This window comes from Euprymna scolopes, chromosome 11, assembly GCF_053919585.1.
Source record: "Euprymna scolopes isolate OS-2025 chromosome 11, ASM5391958v1, whole genome shotgun sequence".
Lineage (NCBI taxonomy): Eukaryota > Metazoa > Mollusca > Cephalopoda > Sepiida > Sepiolidae > Euprymna > Euprymna scolopes.
Genome location: NC_136492.1, coordinates 83,844,985 through 83,857,327, shown reverse-complemented (window position 1 = coordinate 83,857,327; position 12,343 = coordinate 83,844,985). Strand labels below are relative to the sequence as shown.

At 31.9% G+C, this 12,343-nt stretch overlaps 2 pseudogenes; both read right to left on the bottom strand.

Moving 5' to 3' along the window:
- Positions 1–4,501: 4,501 nt before the first annotated feature.
- LOC145288424 (U2 spliceosomal RNA) lies at positions 4,502–4,635 on the bottom strand (annotated as a pseudogene).
- A 7,049-nt stretch (positions 4,636–11,684) lies between these two features.
- Positions 11,685–11,818, bottom strand: LOC145288412 (U2 spliceosomal RNA; annotated as a pseudogene).
- Between the last annotated feature and the right edge of the window lie 525 nt (positions 11,819–12,343).

Here is a 12,343-nt window from a genome sequence, read left to right as displayed (position 1 = left end):
ATATATTCAACTAATTTTTTATCTACAGATTTGAAAATGTGTATATTGGGTATTCAGACATATGTAAATATATCTGGCATAATCTATGTATTATATCTATAAAAGTGTGAATGTGAGTGATGGAAAGAGCAAAAAATTCTCAACCTATATAACCTATAAAAGTGAGAATATGTGTGAGAGAGAGAGAGAACAATTCTCAACCTATATATTCCACACATTTTTGGGCACAGATTTGGAAATTTGTATATAGGGTAGGCAGACATATAGAAATATATCTAGCATAATCTATCTATTATATCTATAAAAGTGAGAACTTGTGTGTGTGTGTGTGTGTGAGAGAGAGAGAGAACAATTCTTAACCTACATACTCAACAAATTTTTTACCTACAGTTTAGAAAATTTGTATATAGGGTATTCAGACATATGGAAATATATCTAGCATAATCTATCTATTATAACTACAAAAGTTAGAATGTGTGTGTGAGAGAGAGAGAGAGAACAATTCTAAACCTATATATTCAACAAATTTTTTATCTACAGATTTGAAACTTTGTATATAGGGTATTCAGACATATGGAAATATATCTAGCATAATCTATCTATTTTATCTATAAAAGTGAGAATGCGTGTGTGTGAGATAGCGAGAGAGAGAGAGAGAAAAAGAGAGAGATAAAAATTCTCAACCTATACATTCAACAAATTTTTTATCCACAGATTTGAACATTTGTATATAGGGTGTTCAGACATATAGAAATATATCTAGCATAATCTATCTATTATATGTATAAAAGTGAGAATGTGTGTGTGTGTGAGAGAGAGGACAATTGTCAACCTATGTATACAACAAATTTTTTATCTACAGATTTCAAAATTTGTATATTGGGCATTCAGACATATTTTAATATATCTGGCATAATCTGTCTATTATATCTATAAAAGTGAGAATGTGTGTGATAGAGAGAGAGAGAACAATTCTCAACCTATATACTCAAAAAATTTTTTATCTACAGATTTGAAAATTTGTATATAGGGTATTCAGACATATGGAAATATATCTAGCATAATCTATTATATCTATAAAAGTGAGAATGTGTGTGTGTGAGAGAGAGAGAGAGAGAGAGAGAGAACAATTCTCAACCCATATACTCAACAAATTCTTTATCTACAGATTTTAAAATGTGTATATAGAGTATTCATACAAATAGAAATATATCTAGGATAATCTTTCTATTATATCTATAAAAGTGAGAATGTGTGTGTGTGTGAGCGAGAGAGAGAGAGAGAGAGAGAGAACAGTTCTCAACCTATACATTCAACAAATTTTTATATATAGGGTATTCAGAAATATCGAAATATATCTAGCATAATCTATTATATCTTTAAAAGTTAGAATGTGTGTGTGTGAGAGATAGAGAGAACAATTCTCAACCTATGCACTCTACAAATTTTTTATCTACAAATTAGAAAATTTGTATATAGGGTATTCACACATATGGAAATATATCTAGCATAATCTATCTATTATATCTATAAAAGTTAGAATGTGTGTGTGAGGTAGCCAGAGAGAGAGAGAGAGAGAGAGTAAGAACAATTTTCAACCTATATATTCAACAAATATTTGATCTACAGATTAGAAAATTTGTATATAGGGTATTCAGACATATGGAAATATATCTAGCATAATCTATCTATTATATCTCTAAAATTGAGAATGTGTGTGTGAGAGAGAGAGAACAATTTTCAACCTATATACTCAACAAATTTTTTTATCTACAGATTTGAAAATTTGTATATAGGGTATTCAGACATATGGAAATATATCTAGAGTAATCTATCTATTATATCTATAAAAGTGAGAATGCGTGTGTGTGTGAGAGAGAGCGACACAGAACAATTCTCAACCTATATATTCAACAAATTTTTTATGTACAGATCTGAAATATCACATTTGTATAGAAGTAGAAATCTTGATACCTACTCTGATACCTAATAAAAGAAAGGACACTCTTTAGGGCGGATTTTGATTATAACAAGTCACTAATTAGAAATTATAATAAACATTCTAATAATTTAAGAATTTTACCAAAATAAAATTGCATGGTAATCACCCAATTTCTGCCACAAAATTTTGATTGGCAGAACTCATAAACATAAAATATATATTTTCTAATTTCATCTTTTTTTTTTCTTTTTACATAATCTGGTTTGATGTTTTCCCAAATATTCAAATCACTATATTTTGCTGCTTAATATCAAATACAGCAACTGAGTTATTTTTATGCATCAAACAATTACATTTTCTCATTCATCCAAACTAATCACTGAACATCAATTTCATATTTTCTTCACTAAAATATTACTGTGCTTGATGTCATCAAGTGGAGCGGATCATTTTTTTTTCATTTGTTCAAACATTTTTCCAATTTATATATATTTTAAAGATTCTTAGCCTATGTCATTGCATACCAATCTGTTTATTAAAAGTTAAGGTTCACTGTAAACACATATGTTACACCAAAATAAAAACGCTTCAGATAATGTCTTGATATTCAATTCAGTTTCTCACATGACATCTTATGAAGTTAGTAGAAATGTTACAGACTTTTGAATCTCAAACACTTTCAATACTGTGCACTGATATTTTCTTTTTTGCAATATAAGCACATTCATGATTTTTTTTACAAACGTTAAAAACTTTCACATTGTGTAGCAATATACTGAAACAATTATAAAAATATTTGTTTTTATTTTGAATGATGCAGGGCATCTGAAGAGAGATTTTTCTAACAAAATGAAAGTATAATTTTTAGCAATAGGTATCTAGGAAAAGGCCACTACATATGTTATAAGTTCCAAATTTCCACAACCTGGCAAATACTGGTACATGCTAGCAAATTTAGATTTGCAATTACAAAATATGATTCTAATTTTTTCCTTTGCTCTTTATTCTAACACTACACTAAGTTTACTGTGTTATTTCGCTACAGTTGATATTGTGTAGAACAATAAGAAAATCATAGTGAACAATGCATTCAACAAAATTTCACACACATTTCTAGATACCTATATCTAATAAGTTCAAAAGAAACGACACACTTAGGGAGGTATTTTGGTGGTCAAGTCACTAAAAAGAGATTAGCTGGTTTCCCGGCATAGCCCAGGATATAATAAAGATTGACTGAAATACATGTTCTAGCTGGTTTCTAGGCGTTGCCAGGGATGTAATATAGACACATTATGTTGTATATTACCTGTTCTTTTCTCCCTAAGGTAAAACAATTTCATATACATGCTGTAAATTACCTATGCTAGGGATAAAACATGAACAATATCAGTCCTAGGGTAGATAAAACAAATAATACATAGAGATGAAAGATTCCTCTCCCCTAAGAATCAAACATATGTTCAATATCTGCTTTTGTTTTTTCATTGTTTATACGGTCCCGAGCAACGCCGGGTAGCCCTGCTAGTCTATATATATAAAAGGCAAAAATCGGTGTGTATGTATGTATGTATGTATGTATGTTTGTTTGTAACGCTAAAACTTTTGAAAGACGGAACCAGAGTTGACAAATTTGGTATCATATTGCACCTTGATCACCCGGATGACAAATATCGAAATTTCACGTCAAACGGACCAGTAGAAAGGGGTCAACTGATCGTTTTTCTCCTAGGGGGGCCCCCCAAAAAACCTGTCATTTTAACGTTATTCAATACGTGTCACGTGACGTGACGTCAGCTCAAACTTTTGACAGACACAACCAAAGTTGACAAATTATGTATCATATTGAACCTTGATCACCCGCATGACAAATATCGAAATTCCACACCAAACGGACCATTAAAAGGGGGTGAACTGATCATTTCTCTCCTAGGGGGGCCCCCCAAAAAACCTGTCATTTTAATGTTAATATTACATAATCCAAAAACGCTTAGTCATGTCATGTGACGTGACGTCAACATCCAGTAATGGCGAACAAATGTAAACAAACACTTTGTTTTACCGATACTTTTGTAATTTCTCTTCTGCTTTGTTCTAGAGATTATTAAACTCCATGACAATGTCTCCAACGTATTTAACTGGTTAAAAATAGTATTTATACAAGAGTTTTAACGAAAAATATCAGGAAAAAATGTACAGGAATAAAAAAAAATTCAGCTTTCAAAATATTCGTCGATAAAAAAACCGATCTTTATATTTACGCTAGCCATTTTGTATATTACCACGTGACCTGCTATCTCTTAAACTGGAGGGGGGGGGATCCACTTGAATCCAACAAAACCAGTAATTTTTTTTTTCTATTATATATACATCATTTTCTATAAAATTAAGTGTAGACTTTATAATTAAAACAAAAAATGTTATTCATACTAAAAAAAAAAAACGCTTAGTCATGTCACGTGACGTGACGTCAACATCCACTAATGGCGAACAATTATACCTATTTATTATGCCTCCCCACGGGACAGTTAGACACCAGGGTCGTTTTTTAACGTGGAGAAAAGGTACAAAAATAAAAATTGTCTCAGTCGTGGAGGATTTCTCCTCCACCGAAAGAGAACAAGAAATAGAAGTGCAGCATCTGAAGAACAGATACTACACTTTGATCTTGACCAAAAGGCCAAGAATGCGAACAATTGTAAATAACAACTTTTTTCACAAAACCAACACCGTCTTTCTTTTTTTTCTCTCTCTTTCTCTCTCTCACCCACTTACTCTTCCCTCTCTCTCACCCACTTACTCTTCCCTCTCTCTCACCCTCTTTCTCTTGACGTCACACCACTGTTAAACTGTGGGGGGGGAACACATTCCCAGGCATTATCTCCTATAGATGCACATTTTATTAGAAATTCAGCTTTCAAAATATTAGACGATAATAAAAATATAAAAGCAACACCCTCTTTCTCTTTTCTCTCTCTCTCACCAACTTACTCTTCTCTCTCTCTCACCCTCTTTCTCTTGACCTCCTACTACTGTTAAACTGTGTGTGTGTGTGGGGGGGGGGAAGAGGCAGCTTGAAAACCAACAAAAACAGTGCACAGTTTCCCAAGCATTTGGGGTGGGAAGGGGGGGAAGAAGCCGAGCGCACAGTTTCGTGTGAGAGAGAGAGAACAATTCTCAACCTATATACTCAACAAATTTTTTATCTACAGATTTGAAAGTTTGTATATAGGGTATTCAGACATATGGAAATATATCTAGCATAATCTATCTATTATATCTATAAAAGTGAAAATGTGTGTGTGTGTGAGGTAGCCAGAGAGAGAGAGAGAGAGAGAGAGAGAGAGAGAGAGAGAGAGAGAGAGAGAGAGACAACAATTCTCAACCTATATATTCAATACATTTTTTATCTACAGATTTGAAAATTTGTATATAGGGTATTCAGACATATGGAAATATATCTAGCATAATCTATCTATTATATCTATAAAAGTGAAAATGTGTGTGTGTGTGAGGTAGCCAGAGAGAGAGAGAGAGAGAGAGACAACAATTCTCAACCTATATATTCAATACATTTTTTATCTACAGATTTGAAAATTTGTATATAGGGTATTCAGACATATGGAAATATATCTAGCATAATCTATCTATTATATCTATAAAAGTGAAAATGTGTGTGTGTGTGTGTGTATGCGTAAGAGAGAGAGAACAATTCTCAACCTATATACTCAACGTATTTTTATCTACGGATTTTAAACTTTGTATATAGGGTATTCAGACATATAGAAATATATCTAGCATAATCTATACATTATATCTATAAAAGTGAGAATGTGAGTGTGTGAGAGAGAGAGAACAATTCTCAACCTATATATTCAACAAATTTTTTATCTACAGATTTGAAAATTTGTATATTGGGTATTCAGACATATGGAAATATATCTAGCATAATCGATCTATTATATCTATAAAAGTCAGAATGTTTGCGTGTGGTTGTGTGTGTAAGGTTGCGAGAGAGAGAGAGAGAACAATTCTCAACCTATCTATTCAATAAATTTGTTATCTACAGATTTGACCATTTGTATATAGGGTATTCAGACATATGGAAATATATCCAGCATAATCTATCTATTATATCCATAAAAGTGAGAATGTGTGCGTGAGAGAGAGAGAGAGAGAGAGAGAGAGTAAGTACAATTCTCACCCTATATATTCAACAAATTTTTTATCTACCGATTATAAAATTTGTATATAGGGTATTCAGACATATGGAAATATATCTAGCATAATCTATCTATTATATCTAGAAAAGTGAGAATGTGTGTGAAAGAGAGAGAGAGAAGAGAGAGAGAGAGAACAATTCTCAACCTATATATTCAACTAATTTTTATGTACAGATCTGAAAATTTGTATACAGGGTATTCAGACATATGGAAATATATCTAGCATAATCTATTATATCTATAAAAGGTAGAATGTGTGTGTGTGTTTGTGAGTGAGTGAGTGAGTGAGTGAGTGAGAGAGAGAGAGAGAGAACAATTCTCAACCTATATACTCAACAAATTTTGTATCTACAGATTTGATAATTTGTATATAGGGTATTCAGACATAAGGAAATATATCTAGCATAATCTATCTATTATATTTATAAAAGTGAGAATGTGTGTGAAAGAGAGAGAGAGAGAACAATTCTCAACCTATATATTCAACAAATTCTATCTTTACAGATTTGAAAATTTGTATATAGGGTATTCAGACATTTGGAAATATATCTAGCATAATCTATTATATCTATAAAAGTGAGAATGTGTGTGTGTGAGAGAGAGAGAATGAACAATTCTCAACCTATATACTCAACAAATTTTTTATCTACAGATTTAAAAATTTGTATATAGGGTATTCAGACATATAGAAATATATCTAGCATAACCTATCTATTATATCTATAAAATGACCATGTGTGTGTGTGTGAGAGAGAGAGAGAGAGTCAGAGAGAGAGAGAGAACAATTTTCAGCTTGTGTGTGTGTGAGAAAGAGAGAGAGAGAAAGAGAGGAAGGAAAATTCTCACCCTATATATTCAACAAATTTTTTATCTACATATTAGAAAATTTGGATATAGGGTATTCAGACGTATGGAAATATATCTAGCATAATCTATCTATTATATCTATAAAAGTGAGAATGTGTGTGTGAGAGAGAGAGAAAGAGAGAGAGAGAGAACAATTCTCAACCTATATATTCAACTAATTTTTTATCTACAGATTTGAAAATGTGTATATTGGGTATTCAGACATATGTAAATATATCTGGCATAATCTATGTATTATATCTATAAAAGTGTGAATGTGAGTGATGGAAAGAGCAAAAAATTCTCAACCTATATAACCTATAAAAGTGAGAATATGTGTGAGAGAGAGAGAGAGAGAGAACAATTCTCAACCTATATATTCCACACATTTTTGGGCACAGATTTGGAAATTTGTATATATGGTAGGCAGACATATAGAAATATATCTAGCATAATCTATCTATTATATCTATAAAAGTGAGAACTTGTGTGTGTGGGTGTGTGTGAAAGAGAGAGAGAACAATTCTTAACCTACATACTCAACAAATTTTTTACCTACAGTTTAGAAAATTTGTATATAGGGTATTCAGACATATGGAAATATATCTAGCATAATCTATCTATTATAACTACAAAAGTTAGAATGTGTGTGTGAGAGAGAGAGAGAGAGAACAATTCTAAACCTATATATTCAACAAATTTTTTATCTACAGATTTGAAACTTTGTATATAGGGTATTCAGACATATGGAAATATATCTAGCATAATCTATCTATTTTATCTATAAAAGTGAGAATGCGTGTGTGTGAGATAGCGAGAGAGAGAGAGAGAAAAAGAGAGAGATAAAAATTCTCAACCTATACATTCAACAAATTTTTTATCCACAGATTTGAACATTTGTATATAGGGTGTTCAGACATATAGAAATATATCTAGCATAATCTATCTATTATATGTATAAAAGTGAGAATGTGTGTGTGTGTGAGAGAGAGGACAATTGTCAACCTATGTATACAACAAATTTTTTATCTACAGATTTCAAAATTTGTATATTGGGCATTCAGACATATTTCAATATATCTGGCATAATCTGTCTATTATATCTATAAAAGTGAGAATGTGTGTGATAGAGAGAGAGAGAACAATTCTCAACCTATATACTCAACAAATTTTTTATCTACAGATTTGAAAATTTGTATATAGGGTATTCAGACATATGGAAATATATCTAGCATAATCTATTATATCTATAAAAGTGAGAATGTGTGTGTGTGTGTGAGAGAGAGAGAGAGAACAATTCTCAACCCATATACTCAACAAATTCTTTATCTACAGATTTTAAAATTTGTATATAGAGTATTCATACAAATAGAAATATATCTAGGATAATCTTTCTATTATATCTATAAAAGTGAGAATGTGTGTGTGTGAGCGAGAGAGAGAGAGAGAGAGAGAGAGAGAGAGAACAGTTCTCAACCTATACATTCAACAAATTTTTATATATAGGGTATTCAGAAATATCGAAATATATCTAGCATAATCTATTATATCATTAAAAGTTAGAATGTGTGTGTGTGAGAGATAGAGAGAACAATTCTCAACCTATGCACTCTACAAATTTTTTATCTACAAATTAGAAAATTTGTATATAGGGTATTCACACATATGGAAATATATCTAGCATAATCTATCTATTATATCTATAAAAGTTAGAATGTGTGTGTGAGGTAGCCAGAGAGAGAGAGAGAGAGAGAGTAAGAACAATTTTCAACCTATATATTCAACAAATATTTGATCTACAGATTAGAAAATTTGTATATAGGGTATTCAGACATATGGAAATATATCTAGCATAATCTATCTATTATATCTCTAAAATTGAGAATGTGTGTGTGAGAGAGAGAGAACAATTTTCAACCTATATACTCAACAAATTTTTTTATCTACAGATTTGAAAATTTGTATATAGGGTATTCAGACATATGGAAATATATCTAGAGTAATCTATCTATTATATCTATAAAAGTGAGAATGCGTGTGTGTGTGAGAGAGAGCGACACAGAACAATTCTCAACCTATATATTCAACAAATTTTTTATGTACAGATCTGAAATATCACATTTGTATAGAAGTAGAAATCTTGATACCTACTCTGATACCTAATAAAAGAAAGGACACTCTTTAGGGCGGATTTTGATTATAACAAGTCACTAATTAGAAATTATAATAAACATTCTAATAATTTAAGAATTTTACCAAAATAAAATTGCATGGTAATCACCCAATTTCTGCCACAAAATTTTGATTGGCAGAACTCATAAACATAAAATATATATTTTCTAATTTCATCTTTTTTTTTTCTTTTTACATAATCTGGTTTGATGTTTTCCCAAATATTCAAATCACTATATTTTGCTGCTTAATATCAAATACAGCAACTGAGTTATTTTTATGCATCAAACAATTACATTTTCTCATTCATCCAAACTAATCACTGAACATCAATTTCATATTTTCTTCACTAAAATATTACTGTGCTTGATGTCATCAAGTGGAGCGGATCATTTTTTTTTCATTTGTTCAAACATTTTTCCAATTTATATATATTTTAAAGATTCTTAGCCTATGTCATTGCATACCAATCTGTTTATTAAAAGTTAAGGTTCACTGTAAACACATATGTTACACCAAAATAAAAACGCTTCAGATAATGTCTTGATATTCAATTCAGTTTCTCACATGACATCTTATGAAGTTAGTAGAAATGTTACAGACTTTTGAATCTCAAACACTTTCAATACTGTGCACTGATATTTTCTTTTTTGCAATATAAGCACATTCATGATTTTTTTTACAAACGTTAAAAACTTTCACATTGTGTAGCAATATACTGAAACAATTATAAAAATATTTGTTTTTATTTTGAATGATGCAGGGCATCTGAAGAGAGATTTTTCTAACAAAATGAAAGTATAATTTTTAGCAATAGGTATCTAGGAAAAGGCCACTACATATGTTATAAGTTCCAAATTTCCACAACCTGGCAAATACTGGTACATGCTAGCAAATTTAGATTTGCAATTACAAAATATGATTCTAATTTTTTCCTTTGCTCTTTATTCTAACACTACACTAAGTTTACTGTGTTATTTCGCTACAGTTGATATTGTGTAGAACAATAAGAAAATCATAGTGAACAATGCATTCAACAAAATTTCACACACATTTCTAGATACCTATATCTAATAAGTTCAAAAGAAACGACACACTTAGGGAGGTATTTTGGTGGTCAAGTCACTAAAAAGAGATTAGCTGGTTTCCCGGCATAGCCCAGGATATAATAAAGATTGACTGAAATACATGTTCTAGCTGGTTTCTAGGCGTTGCCAGGGATGTAATATAGACACATTATGTTGTATATTACCTGTTCTTTTCTCCCTAAGGTAAAACAATTTCATATACATGCTGTAAATTACCTATGCTAGGGATAAAACATGAACAATATCAGTCCTAGGGTAGATAAAACAAATAATACATAGAGATGAAAGATTCCTCTCCCCTAAGAATCAAACATATGTTCAATATCTGCTTTTGTTTTTTCATTGTTTATACGGTCCCGAGCAACGCCGGGTAGCCCTGCTAGTCTATATATATAAAAGGCAAAAATCGGTGTGTATGTATGTATGTATGTATGTTTGTTTGTAACGCTAAAACTTTTGAAAGACGGAACCAGAGTTGACAAATTTGGTATCATATTGCACCTTGATCACCCGGATGACAAATATCGAAATTTCACGTCAAACGGACCAGTAGAAAGGGGTCAACTGATCGTTTTTCTCCTAGGGGGGCCCCCCAAAAAACCTGTCATTTTAACGTTATTCAATACGTGTCACGTGACGTGACGTCAGCTCAAACTTTTGACAGACACAACCAAAGTTGACAAATTATGTATCATATTGAACCTTGATCACCCGCATGACAAATATCGAAATTCCACACCAAACGGACCATTAAAAGGGGGTGAACTGATCATTTCTCTCCTAGGGGGGCCCCCAAAAAAACCTGTCATTTTTAATGTTAATATTACATAATCCAAAAACGCTTAGTCATGTCACGTGACGTGACGTCAACATCCAGTAATGGCGAACAAATGTAAACAAACACTTTGTTTTACCGATACTTTTGTAATTTCTCTTCTGCTTTGTTCTAGAGATTATTAAACTCCATGACAATGTCTCCAACGTATTTAACTGGTTAAAAATAGTATTTATACAAGAGTTTTAACGAAAAATATCAGGAAAAAATGTACAGGAATAAAAAAAAATTCAGCTTTCAAAATATTCGTCGATAAAAAAACCGATCTTTATATTTACGCTAGCCATTTTGTATATTACCACGTGACCTGCTATCTCTTAAACTGGAGGGGGGGGATCCACTTGAATCCAACAAAACCAGTAATTTTTTTTTTCTATTATATATACATCATTTTCTATAAAATTAAGTGTAGACTTTATAATTAAAACAAAAAATGTTATTCATACTAAAAAAAAAAAAACGCTTAGTCATGTCACGTGACGTGACGTCAACATCCACTAATGGCGAACAATTGTACCTATTTACTATGCCTCCCCACGGGACAGAGTTAGACACCAGGGTCGTTTTTTAACGTGGAGAAAAGGTACAAAAATAAAAATTGTCTCAGTCGTGGAGGATTTCTCCTCCACCGAAAGAGAACAAGAAATAGAAGTGCAGCATCTGAAGAACAGATACTACACTTTGATCTTGACCAAAAGGCCAAGAATGCGAACAATTGTAAATAACAACTTTTTTCACAAAACCAACACCGTCTTTCTTTTTTTTCTCTCTCTTTCTCTCTCTCTCACCCACTTACTCTTCCCTCTCTCTCACCCTCTTTCTCTTGACGTCACACCACTGTTAAACTGTGGGGGGGGAACACATTCCCAGGCATTATCTCCTATAGATGCACATTTTATTAGAAATTCAGCTTTCAAAATATTAGACGATAATAAAAATATAAAACCAACACCCTCTTTCTCTTTTCTCTCTCTCTCACCAACTTACTCTTCTCTCTCTCTCACCCTCTTTCTCTTGACCTCCTACTACTGTTAAACTGTGTGTGTGTGTGGGGGGGGAGGGAAGAGGCAGCTTGAAAACCAACAAAAACAGTGCACAGTTTCCCAAGCATTTGGGGTGGAAAGGGGGGGGGAAGAAGCCGAGCGCACAGTTTCGTGTGAGAGAGAGAGAACAATTCACAACCTATATACTCAACAAATTTTTTATCTACAGATTTGAAAGTTTGTATATAGGGTAT